Consider the following 13,613-nt stretch of genomic DNA (forward strand, 5'->3'; position numbering starts at 1 on the left):
TTTAAGCCACAGGTTCTTCGTTGTAACTGATACTATAACGATGCCGCCCCACAGCTCCATCCTCGGCTGAATATAAATATTTCCTACGCTGACAAGTTTCCATTTCTTTTCTTGGTGCCCAGCGTTCACGAACGGGGCATGCCGTCTGTAGCCATGAAAGACTACAGACCACAGGGAACAGCACCTGCGCTTCTTGGTCACAATGTGGAACGAGAGCGTTTGCTGTCGTTGCCTCATTGTGCCTCTGAATAAAGGCCCGATTCCCGCTGAAACCAAATGACATGAGCGTGTGTCGGATCTTATTTGTCTGAACTGTGGTTCACACAGTCCTACGGCCTGCCCAGGACTGCTGAAGAGTCGGCTTCGTGATTTCCCCGACTCGGCATGTCATCAAGCTTCCCCATGATTGGAATCAAATGAAAACTTTCAAGATCATGGTCACGCAATAGAGGGAACAATTGTCGCTCAGCGCTAAAGCTCAGATGCTACAATAATCTACAGCGATTCCATATAACATTTTGCAGCTATTCGCTCAGAGATAACGGTTACAATACAATAGGCGCCACCTGGCCTTCCCCCCAGCGAGCGGAATGTGCTCCTGTCGCAGAGAAACCTGGCGGGGCGGGCGGCTGTGTTCGCTTCTATGTGAATTGACATGGGCTTGGAGACCACCAGGAGGCCGGGTTTGTGCTATGAGGTCATCGGAACACATACTTGGCATATGGCACACTCAAAATGTGTGTGAGATTATTGCCTTCCTCAGATTTTAGTGAGAAATCCAATACAATAGTCTTTGACTCCAGTCATCCCGCCAGTGCAATCCTGACCCAGGAACCGAGTTGCTTAGGATGGTTTTGGTGTCGTTACGCAAAGAAAAATTACACGGCGAACAAACATTACACATTCGCTTTGTACATACCGGTATGAACTGCACCCGTTGATTGTTCACTTTGTATCTTAAGTTTAAATTTTGTTTGTAGATGTCATTTATTTGTTTATTTATTTATTTTTATTATTTATTTTTAATCTCCACCTGAGGATATTTTTTCCATTGCTTTTCAGATAGAGTGGAAGGGAGAGAGGGAGAGAGAGAAAGAGAGAGAAACCTCGATGTGAGAGAGACACATCGATTGGTTGCCTCCTGCACACGCACCATGGGGCTGGGGATCGAGCCTGCAACCAAGCTACATGCCCTTGACCAGGAATCGAACCCAGGACCCTTCAGACTGCAGGCCAGTGCTCAAACCACTGAGCCAAACTGCCTAGGGCTTGTTTACAGATTTAAATCAATCACCCTAGGAACAAAAAAAACACATTAATTTTACTTAAAATAAAATTCTTAACTTTCTTAACTTGCATTTTTGGTATTAACACTTTTTTTTACATCATAAAATGCTCCCTTTCACGTCTGTCTATAAACTGTCATGTAATAATTTCGTAACCACTGTCCCACGTAGAGTAAGGACAGGATGGCAATTTAATAAATAAAAAATATAAGGTGTATCAACTTAACAGCACTTTTATTTTCCTACTGTCATCATTTATTTTCATTTTCTACTTATCAACCTTCTCTAAAAATTGCATTGTGGGAAGGTTTCCTTGAAAACATAATTTTGCCTTTCTGACCTCCACTAAAGCAAAGGGAGCCATCTAGAAGTGACAGGTGCTTGTACCGTTGACATCACTGGGTTTCTTAGTTAAAATCCCTGTTAAGTGTTAAGCATTTAGGCTCAGAATGTGATTCTCGTCACTGTATGGTGTCTACTTTCACGCAAACAAGCTAAAATAAACATGAGCGAGGTAAAGCTTATAACTGGGAAATGGGCAGCATCTGGGGAAGTAGAAAAGGGGAAGCTGAGTATCCACAGCCAAGGGAATTCAAGGAACGAACACCCCAGGCTAACCGCGCCAGGCCCCGTGGCTTGATTTGTTAAAAACGTATGTTTTCAATAATAGGATATGTAGATTTCTCAACAGTGGGAAGCTGAACTACAGCTCAGTCCCTCCATCAATTGAGAAATGGGGTCGCGTTATTCGAGGGCATTAGGAAACCTCCTGTCTTTGTGGTTACCTCTGTCCTTCCAGGTGAAATGACACCACGGTGACAAGAAGGACACTGCAGGCTTTCGCAGTAAGAACAGAGCATCTGTTCTGTGCGCCACGTGAAAGCAAAACCCCTGACTTTTAAAGGCTTTGTTTTACGGGATAAAATCTGTCATCGCTTTCCTGCCCGTATCTTCAATGCTGAGCTTCTGCTGCCACTCTCGAGACGGAGAAGAGCTGAGTGTGGCTGTTACCAAGGCGACGGGCGGTAACAAGCGCTGGAGGGGCTGGGAGAAAGGGCCCGCCGGTGGGACGCGCCGGGACGGCCGAAGTCAAGAACAGAGTTACCGCAGGACCCAGCAACCCCTCTTCTGGGTGTCTGCCTGAGCACCAAAAAAAATTAATTCGCAAAGGTATTTGCACCCCTGTGGTCACTGCAGCATCATTCACGGCGGCCAAGGCATGGAAACAACCAGGATCCTTTTTTAAAATATACATATATTTTTTTAATATATATAGATTGATTTCAGAGAGAGGAAGGGAGAGGGAGAGAGAGAGAAACATTAATGATGAGAGTCATTGATCGAGCCCACAACCCGGGCCTGTGCCCTGACCCGGAATCGAACCGCGATCGCCTGGATCCTAGGTCGAGGCTCAACCACGGAGCCCCACCCGGCCGGGCCAAAGAGTCCTTCTAATAGAGGACTGGATGAAGATGTGGGACCTGTACACGACGGAATACTACTCAGCCATAAAAAAGGTGAAACACCGTCATTTGCAACAACATGGATGCACCCTGATAATATCAGGCTACGCAAAGTAAGTCGGACAGGACAAGCTAAGAGCCATACGATTTCGCTCCTACGTGGGACAAAAAACTGAAAGCAACAAATGAACAAGGGAGATAAACAAAGAAAATCTCATAGACGCAGACAACAGCCAGAGGGAAGGGGGCGGGAGGGTAGTCGGGGGAAAGAGGATCGGATACATGGTGACCAAGGAGGATTTGTCTTTGGGCGGCGGGCCCCCAACGCAATACACAGACCATGTATCATAGAACTACATATACACTTGAAACCTATGTCATTTTATTCACCAATGCCACCCTGATAAATTTAATAAAAATCATTAAATAAATTTAAAAAAAAAGTGCTGAGTGACATTCATGTGCCAAAAGCTGTGTTACCTGACTATTCGGAGAGAGTACAAAGGGGGTAAGGCTGAAGACGGAAGCATTAAAGGGACTCTTTGCACACCGCTCCTGCGTCGCCCGCGCAGCAGGGGTGCCCTGGCCCTGGGGTAACCGCGGTCCCCGCGCAGGCCTCGGTGCAGCCCTCACTCCCTGTGGCCCGCGGCCCCGCGCACCCCGCCGGGCCGCACAGGCTCGCCCCCACAGCCAGCGCGCAGGAGTGGGTGCTCGGGGGCGCAGGCTGTGCCCCAGGCCAGCGAGGAGCGCGGCGTGTCCCTCGGGCACCCCTCCTTCCGACCTCCTGAAGGCTCCCTGTGGGGCGCCTCTTGCACGCGCGCGAGCCAGCAGGGCAGCGGGCTCTTCAGGAAAATCCAGAGGGGGCGCGTTTGGCCCCCCGTCCCCCTGCACCCCGCCCTCGCTCTGCGCTGGGGAAGCTGAAACTACCCGGAGCTTCAGCTCGGGGAGCAAGTCCAGAGGGTTCCTTTAGACTTGGGCCGATGCGAGGCATCCCTGCCCGCCCCCGCGGAGGATCTGTCCTCAGGCCTCCCCTCCTGGCGGACACACCACCCGTGGCCCTCTGAAAGCCCCGTCCCTGTATGTCCCCAGCGTCTACACTGGCTGCGCCCACGTTGTTACCAGCTGAGCTCAGGCCCCGAAAACCGCGCCTTCTACAGGATTCCTCGGGACCAGGAAGGCCCAAGGCAACGACCGATACAGAAAACGCTTCTCTTTCCACCTTCATAGATATCCCTTTAAAAAGTCTCTCCTGTGTAAATATAACTTCCCTAACAAAACTCTTTTGGGGAGCCATCTGGAATAATATGGAAATGTTCATATGGAATCATTTTTTTAATTCCCTTTCCGCTTCTCGTATGTCTGTGGGATCCATATCCAAGGTAAGCCTGGGAGGTGTCTGCCTCCCACCTCCATCTGCACTTTCCTAATTCAGGTTATTAAATACACGACAACGGCAAAGCTTTCGACAACTCTAATAAAGACACCGATGTATTGGAAAGGTGGTTTTGCATAGTTCTAAAAATCTCTGTAATGACAAGAGCATTTTAGGCACCAAATGCATACCTTCGGGGACAGGGTCTACATCCCAAATTCTTGACGGAATGTCCAGGGTACATGCAAAGAATCAGAATAGCCCACGCGGGTTTTGTCCCTCTGGTTCAGGGTGACAGAGAAATCAGGTCTTCAGCTTTCAGAGAACAGGAATATTCCAGTTTGCTTAATTTTTGTTACTCTTTTTTTTTAAATTAAGTCAGGTTTGAAGAGGGGAATGTGCTACTTGCGCATGTGCGTGGCCATCCAGGCCGTGACCTGGCTCATCCCAGGCGTGCGTGCCCTGTGGCGCTCACCATCCTCGTGGACGTCCCTCCGCCGTGAGAGGGCAGTGAGCACATAATACCGAGTGTGTGCCAAGAGCCACCTCGCAGCAGATCCAGGCTCCGTGAGCTCCAAAGCTGCGCCGTTGGCAGTGGTCTCCTGGAGAAAAATACTGCGAAACTAGTAGTCAATGTTAATGTGTATTTTGTATAAAAAAAAAGAAGTCACAACGAATTAGACATTTGAAAGTCTAACACAATTTAGAAGAATCACATAATTTTTTTTTTATTAACTGCCTGTGATATTCTCTAACACTCCCTCCCTTCATATTTTGGCTGCATTTTTTTTTTGTTGTTTTCCTTCATAGAACAATGTGTGTCACTTTCTTTGGAGAGAAGAGACAGGTAATTCTGTTTTTTTCTAGCGTGGCTAAGTGAAATTTGTTGTTAATGTTTTTATATCACTGATAATTTAGAAAACTTATTTTTTAGGTTCAAAATCATAGTAAAATGATATAAATTCTTATAAGAGAACTTCTATCAATTTTATTTCATATATGAGCTGAAAGATTTGTAAGGATTTTCCACTGATGAGCTCCTGACTCATCCATCACCCACTTCCTTCTATCGTAGGTCGCATCTGTTTTGGGTTTTTTGGTTTCTTTGTTTGTTTTTTAATGTTTTTATTGATTTCAGAGAGAGGAAGGGGGTGGGGAGAGAGAAACATCAATGATGAAAGACAATCATGCCCCCTACTGGGGATCGAGCCTGTAACCCAGGCATGTGTCCTGACTGGGAACCGAACTATGACCTTCAGGTTTATGGGTCGATGCTCAACCACTGAGCCACACCAGCTGGGCGGTCACATCCATTTTTAAATCAACCTCTGGCCCTGAAATTTGGGCCATGGCACAGGGTAAATTGGGCACAGGGTAAACAGGAGTATTCCTGGAAGCGTCTGTACACCAAGATGACTAGAGGTGCCTTTCCTAGAACTTAGTGTGACATTAAGATTCTTCCCTGGATCTCGGGTCAATCGTGGCCTCGATAGAGCAGTTACACTTATTAAACTTCCTTTTAGGCATATCCCCAAAACCCCCTCAGCCATGCTAACGCCCCCCCACCACCACCACCACAAGCAGGAGCTGAAGGAGGCATCGGAGCAGAAAGGGACACTGGTGTAAACTAACCGCAGTGAAAATATCTCACTTCTGCAAACTTGACAAAAACTCAGGCCTGTGTAAACAGTGTTTACTCGCACGGCCTAAGATGAGCTCATACAAGTGAAGCATCCCAAGGCCTTATCACTTGGATGTAAAACCTGTATCTGGAGCCAAATACTATTAAGATCTTTACAAGAAAATTTTTTTAATCTATTGAGGTATAAATCGCGTGCCATCATATCTGAAATGAATAAATATTAGTATATGTACAAGGTTGGGCATCACCACTATCGAACTCCAGAACCTTGAAAAGGAGCCTGGGACTTGTTAGCCGCCTTTCACTTTCCTCTCTACCAGTTTCTATCAAACACGGCAGCAGCCAGGGTTCTCCAGAGAGACGGAACAGAATGGAGATTTATTATGAGAGACTGGCTCGTGCAGTTATGGGGACAGGGCTCCCACGCTCCGCCACCTGCAGGCTGGAGGCCTCAGGGAGCTGGGGGTGAAGTTCCAGTTCAAATCTGAAGGCCAGAGAGTTGGGAGCTGGTGCTGTGGGTTCCAGTCCGAACGCAAAGGCCCGAGACCAGTTAGTGCCCGATGCGAGCTCGCCTCTCCTCCCCGCTCCTTCCCGCGTCTCTACCTTTGCAGAGTCTCCCCCTCGCATTGGACTCATCTCCACGCCGTTCACGCTCCACCCTGCTGTCATAAACATCTTTTAAAAATTCAAGTTTGTCCAAACTATCAGACCTCATAGGCAATATTAAGAATTCCCATCGTGGCCTTCGCGGCCAGCTATAGTTTGGTTTCCAATGAGCTGCCCACCCGCACTACTACTTGTTTCCACGTTTTGTGTGGCTTTTGGACTGTGGGCGTCCCTCGGGCGGTGCCAGCGGCCATCCCGCTGACAGTCCACGTGCGCCCCTGCTAAGGGCCGTCCCCTCCACAGCCTCACCGGACGCTCCTCCCTGGGGCCTGGGCCTGGGCCACCTGGGTTTATGAACAGCCTTCTGGGCTACGACTCTCACAAGGAAACAGTTCTCTTGTTTTATTTCCTCTCGCTGGGGAAATGCTCTTTTCATGGCAAAAATGCTGCTTCCCAGCCCTTCCCAGCCCTTCCCAGCCCTTCCCAGCGCTTCCCAGTCCGCCACGGGCTCCATGGCAAGCGCACTGCGCCCCTGGGTCCCCACACGGGATGGGTGCGCGGCCCGAGGCCTGTCAGAAAGTCTCCTCCAGTTATTCTGGCCTGTAATTTGGTCAGATAATTTCTCCAGTTTTCTTTCCTGGCCTTTTCTAACACTCTTCTCTAGGAAGCCAGGCCTCTGTCCCCACTTGCTAGAGACCTCTCTGTACCTTCCGAAAGCCCGTGCCTCGGCTCGCACCTCGCTTCCCAGCCCTCGCTGTTCAACTCCCTGCCTCCATCGCACCAGAGCCCCCCGGACACTCCGCTTGTACTCTCAGGATCGACTACAGCGTCTGGAACACAGGATGCACTCCGTTTATGTGGATTAAGTGTACAAAGAATATACTTTCAGTTGAACACACAAAAAAGCACTCATCTAGAAACATACAATTTATTACCTTAAAAAAAAACACCGCTTATTCTTTTTTTGCGTTTTTTCCTATCAGAAAACGTCATAAATTCAAATGCTCATTTTTTAAATATCTTTACTGTTTGCTTAATTACGAACTGCAGAGAAACTAATTTGGGTGACTGTGATCTTAGGAAAGAGGCTCTTTACACTCAGTAATGTGAGTCATTAATTAGACATTTCATGCATCCCAAGTACTAACTAGGAAAAAAAAAAAAACAAGGAACAAAAACTAACACCAGATTCTGGTTTTGTTAAAAGAAAAAGTTCAAGGAATCTGTATTTAATCAAAACATACAAAACAATCTCCAGATACTGTCTGGCAACAAATTTAGGATTTGCAGAGCTGAAATGTTGATTTGCTTAGCCATAAATATTACCTTGATGAAAGACAGCCCTAGGCCTGTCTTCTACCACTTTCTGCCTGATAAGAAAGTTACCACTGCTTGTGTTTTCCCAGGAACCCATTAGATCTAACCTTTCTGGAAACATCCAGAAAGACATAATTATTCAACATGAAAAGAGTGACACCGATTTTACAAAGAAAATGCCTACGAAATAAGGGTGCAGAAAAAGAGAGAGAGAGGAAACAAGGACCAGAATGACAATTTTATTCAAATCTAAGGCCTAATTCAGCAGTCTTATGAAAAAACAACAACACCGCTTCTTTTTGATGTCAATGAGAATTCTCAATTCCCAAGCTTGGGCACAGAGCCCACCCTGTCATATGTTTGCTAAAAGAAAAAACATTCTTTCCCAGGCATCTGCCTTCCTTTTGCTCCATTTTCACGGCAAGCTGTTTCAAGGTGCTTCGTCAAAGGCTTCTCAAAGCCGGCGCGCTCTAAAAGCCACCAGTCTGATGGCTGATGCAAGTGTCACAAGAGAGTTTTTGCATCTCTACTTCAATAGCGATCCTGAAAAGCCAACAACTGGGAAACAGCACGATTCATCCTCTGCACATGCTATCGTGTGTATTTAACTGTCGCCTGCTGAATTCTGTAGAAGCACCTATTCAAAAGCTCCCAAAATATGCAAGTGCCATTCTGCAGAAACAGTAAAAACAAAACCAAAAAACTGAGTCATGATAAATTTCATGCTTCGCTTTCTTTCATTTATGGAAATTGAGAGTTTAACTGTTACAAATAGTCACATTTCTATTCACATTATGTGAAAACTCGTACGTTAAGTCCTCAGCTCTACACAACTCCCTAGAAATGAGTTATTCGGAACAGCTGAGTGTTCCAGATGGCTTGGGGTTAACTCGCTGAGTTCCAGGTGTAGTGTAACAAATATCTCCAAAGCAGACCAGGTTTTATCTGCCTAAAGTTTCTCAGGGCTGCCATAGAATAGTGTTTCCCCCTAAAACTCATGCGTTGAAACCTAAGCCCGATGTCATGGTATTTGAAGGTATGACCTTTGGCAGGTCCTTAGGTCACTGAAGCAAAGTCCTTACGAATGGTCTCAGTGCCCTTACAAGAGAGACCGTCTGCCACGTGAGGGCACCGTGTGAACATGCCCATCCACAGGGCAGGAGGCAGCCTCTCACCAGGCCGAATCTCCTGGCTCCTTGACCTTGGACTTCACAGCTTCCAGAGCTGTGGGGTTTGTTGGTATAAGTCACCCAGCACGTGGCATTTCGTTACAGCAGCTCAAACAGACTGAGGCAGGCTAGACCGCAAGGCGCCCCTCCCGCAGGTTGGTAAGCACAAGGTATCTGTAGCAAGTCCCTTTCTACTTGTTTCAGGTAGACACAGAGGTTTCTGTTTTCCTGATAGGACCTGGAGAGATCAATTATTTCTATAGTAAATCAGAGGAGATGAAAACTGAGAAAATTTGAACAAGTATATTTATGATTTTTCTATGTGGATCTCTCAATTAGGCAAAGAGTAGGTACCCATTAAGTATTCCTTGAATCAATTTTAACTCACTTGAGGAACAGTATTTGGATACATTCAGAATATGGGAGAGAAGACCACAGAAGATAGTTTTAAAGGAGAGAAATAAACCCAGTGTTTAGAAATATCAAATCAACACAAGGCTCCAAGAGGGCGGCGAATCAAGTGGAAGCTACGCTGACGTCCTCCCAGGCCCACACTGGAATGACAACTAAACTAGAGAAAAACCATCCTGAATGACCAGCTGACGACAAGCTGGAGACACCCTCATGGCCAAGCACAGAAAAAAAGGTCACATCAAGACGGGCAGGAAGGTGGAGGCCCGAGCGGCCTGGCGGGGCTCCCACAGGCAGCAGCTGAAGGCCCGGAGGGAGATCTCAGCTGCGGGGGCTCCCACTGAGGGCTCCGGGGCCTACACCCCGGGCGGGGCTCCCCAGCCCAGAGCACAGACCTGACACAGGGGCCCACAGAACACTGGTTCTGAAAAGCAGCCGGGTCTCTGTCTGCCAGGGAGAGACGGCTGGGAGGGCAGACGCCCTTTTAAACAGCCAACACACAAAATTCGGGGTGCACCACTCACCTTGTCTCCAGCAGTGGGAGGCAGAGTGGCCTGGACGGTGTGAGAAGAGTCCAGGGCGGTGGCTCTGGGGAGAGCTGAGAGGACAGCCGCGGGGTCCCTGTGCTGAGCCACTGCCCCAGATGGCAGCGGACGCCTTTCTCGGGCAGGCCTTTCCCATCAATGCAGCGTTAGCCTGGGGGGAGTAACTGCCCCGCCTGCTGGAAACCTTCCTGGCCCCACCTGGGGGGTTAACGCCCTGCTGAGCTCTACAGCCTGAGGCTCCTTAAGTGACTGAGACCATCGGTCAGCCTGCAGGCAGGGGCGGGTCTCTGGGTGCTTTGACTCTTGGCCTGACCTGCCTCTGGGCCTGGGCTAGGAAAAGCGGACCTTGGCTTGCAAGGACTTGGGGGTAGAGGAGGGGGATGGACAGGGTCAAAGGGGGAAAAAGGGGGGACATCTGTAATACTTTAAACAATAAAGAAACAATGCTATATAATGTTTTCATTTTGGTATTGTTGAAATAACAAAGCTCACAAAAAGAGAAATATGAACTTATAAGTAAATACCTATTTTACATTTTAGTATTTTATACTAAAAACAAATCTCATAATATGGACAGGCCTTTGCGAATTTACTCAAGATTTTTTCCAGATTTTATACTCACTAAATAAATGATAGGCTGTCTTACTACTACTCAGAACTGGAATATTATCAACTTATAATAATGTATTCATCTAGGTATACCATTTTTTATAAATTAAAAAATCCTGTTAAGAGGTGTAATCAAACCTACATTGTGTTCTGTGTGCAGAAAGGTTTTGTTAATTGAAATTATCTTTGCTTACCCTCCTGAGTTGATAAAATGTGGCTAACAGTCATCACACTCTTACAGCCCACAGTTGCGAAAATACGGTTGCTAGGATACCTTCATTATTTCATTGCCCTGTTACACCAGCCTATCAATTAATAAAAAACATTCAAGTTAATTCTCAGTCATATTTATACACATTCTTAGCATATGATTTCCTTTATCTCCAAGTAACATTTCTCCCTTTAGCTTTCACCTTTTACTCCAAAAAACATTAAACACGAGGTTATCACATCAGTTTACAAACTACAGCAATGACGCCTGTCTCCTACTTAACCTTTCTATTACCTTTCCATCGTGGTGAAAGTCCTTACAGCAAATATCCATGCACAGAGTAAATTATTTTTTCTACTTCTCAAATTTATTTCCAAGAAAATTGATGCCTGGGAGAAAAGATACATGTACCAAATTGATATGTTTAAGTTCTTTTCAGTTCTAAGGAAAAATATGGAGCAGGAAATACCTTTGAAAATCACTCCTGCATCTTTACATATTTATAACTATTGCCAGGTTACCGCTTTACATTTTAGGGTTAGATTTACAGAAGGTGCCTGATATGGGCTCTTCTAAATACATATTTTATGAGTATTATGTTGCGGTAAAAATCGCAACCTGCTACCTTGAGTTACCACTTGTCAGGGCATTATAAAAATAAAAACAATAAATGAAAATAAAAATCTTTGATATGATAAATTTATCTCACTTATTCCTATTCAATTCAGTACTTATTAATCCCAAGTAATGCTACCTAAATAAAATAAATCACATTATTTTTTCAAAAACCAAGAATGCAACATGTTCTGAAAATTGTCTGGAAGAAGAGAAAGTATTGACTCTAATTATGACAATATGTAAATATAGAAATTTTCTCAAGATTTCATTTAGTTTTGACATGTCATTTAAAAATCTGAGTTTTAAAAGTATGGTTAACCCACTATACAGGAAAACTGAGATAGAAACATCAATGATGAGAGTCATTGATCGGCTGCCTCCTGCACGCCCCCTGCTGGGGATCGAGCCCACAACCCCGGCATGTGCCCTGACCAGGAATCGAACCCTGACCTCCTGGTTCATAGGTCAACGTTCAACCACCGAGCCACGCGGGCCAGGCGAGTGCTAATACTTAAGCTCTCATAAAGCTGTCTCCACAAGGTCTCAAGATTCCCCTCACTATTCTCTGAGTCTGTGTATTCAAGAGGCAGTGCCCGAAATTTAAACCTATTTTGGCACTCTTTCACACCGATGGCATTCTTATTCAGACTCTGGGCTTAAAAGATACTAAAAATGGCTCAGAATTTGGGTAAAGATAACTGGGACCTTCTTCTTATTGTTCTCTGGGGAAGCGTAACTTTTAAAAGCAGTAATTTACTCAGCAAACAGAATGGGAATAAATAAACTCCCCAAAGTACGTTTATTAGGAAACATAACATTGTGAGCGTGCATAGCTCAGAACCAGGGGCCTTTCTTTTATGTAAACAACGAAGACACTGCTTTCCTGGTGGAGGGGGAGATACTTGGCTGCAACAGACAGCACAGCACCATGAGTCCATTGATCTGAAACTGGACTATGCCCGGCCGGCATGGCTCAGTGGTTGAGCACTGACCCATGAACCAGGGGGTTACAGTTCGATTCCCGGTCAGGGCACAGGCCCAGGTTGTGGGCTCGGTCCCCAGCAGGGGGCGTGCAGGAGGCAGCCCATCAATGACTCTCATCATTTGATGTTTCTCTCTCTCTCTCCCCCTCCCCTCCTCTCTGTGAAATCAATAAAAACATATATATATTTTTAATTACTAAAACTGGACTGTGGGCCTGCAGAATACCCTTAGTCCCACACGGAGATACGGTGACCTACTTTAGGAACGTTAGGGAGTAGCTGTGAGAGTGAAGAACTACAGGATGTGAGTCTAAATTACAGAAGGAAGTTTTACAGCTCTCCACATATTAATATAAGTTTTGTTCTTTTTAATCCCTCTTTGGGTCACTTCTCACATGTAAAATCTATTACAGAGAATATAACTAGATGTATTCTGCTCCTTGAAAGTTCATGGTTTGCAGCTAAACAGATTAAAAAAATAAATTTAAAAATGTAAGCTTAGCCCGGCCGGGCGTGGCTCAGCGGTTGAGTGTCAACCTAGGATCCAGGCGATCAGGGTTCGATCCCCAGTCAGGGCACAGGCCCGGGTTGCGGGCTCGATCCCCAGTTGGGGGCGCGCAGGAGGCAGCCGATCAATGACTCTCATCATTGATGTTTCTCTCTCTCTCTCCCTCTCCCTTCCTCTCTGAAATTAATAAAGATATATTAAAATAAATAAATAAAAATGTAAGTTTAAAAATATATTACGCTAGAAAAAAATGCTAATAGTCACAAATTTCACGATTATTTTATTTAAAATTTATACAGCAGAGACAAAAGCCCTTTAGATTCTTTCAGGATTTCTGAATTCCTCATTACCAGCTCTTCAAAAAGTTCAGAAGTATTTTAGCATTCAATCAGGCCTTCCATTTTTAAGATGAAAAAAAATAAAGCATAGAAATTTTATTTAACTTTTACGTTCCCATACTTATTCAGCAATATAGTCGGGACTCAGGAAACACCTTAGGGTTCCCGACAGTGCACAGGTATGAATTCCGTAGCCCACACTAGACTCGATGGAATTGTAAGTATAACTATTTTCCTTCGTCGTTTTCTGCCAACACTTGAAATGAATTCAGCTGCAGTTGCATTTGCAGCCTGGTGACAGCGTATAGAAGCACAAAATTCAGAGGTCGTTAGGAGGAACAGTATGATGTCCTGCAATATTTATTCTAGTTAAGTTCTCTACTGCTTTATTAGACCAAAAAAAAAAAAAAAATGTTATTTACTGTTCTGCAGTATTTGGCCATGTCATGACTTCTTGCTTCGAAAAAGTAATTCTTAAGTCATACATAAGCATGTTTTTTAAATTGATCTTAGAGAGAAAGGAAGGGAGAGAGAG

General features: G+C 45.5%; 1 long non-coding RNA gene across 1 annotated transcript in view; it reads right to left on the reverse strand.

The window, feature by feature from the left end:
* The window catches only part of LOC107534138 (uncharacterized), a 65,827-nt gene that overhangs the window by 41,408 nt on the left and 10,806 nt on the right, over positions 1–13,613 (reverse strand). Inside the window, exon 3 of the long non-coding RNA XR_001602937.2 lies at positions 10,615–10,725. This is a non-coding gene — a long non-coding RNA (uncharacterized LOC107534138). The remainder of the gene's footprint in view (positions 1–10,614; positions 10,726–13,613) is intronic.

Source organism: Miniopterus natalensis, chromosome 16, assembly GCF_054644295.1.
Source record: "Miniopterus natalensis isolate mMinNat1 chromosome 16, mMinNat1.hap1, whole genome shotgun sequence".
In the NCBI taxonomy this organism is placed as follows: Eukaryota; Metazoa; Chordata; class Mammalia; order Chiroptera; family Miniopteridae; genus Miniopterus; species Miniopterus natalensis.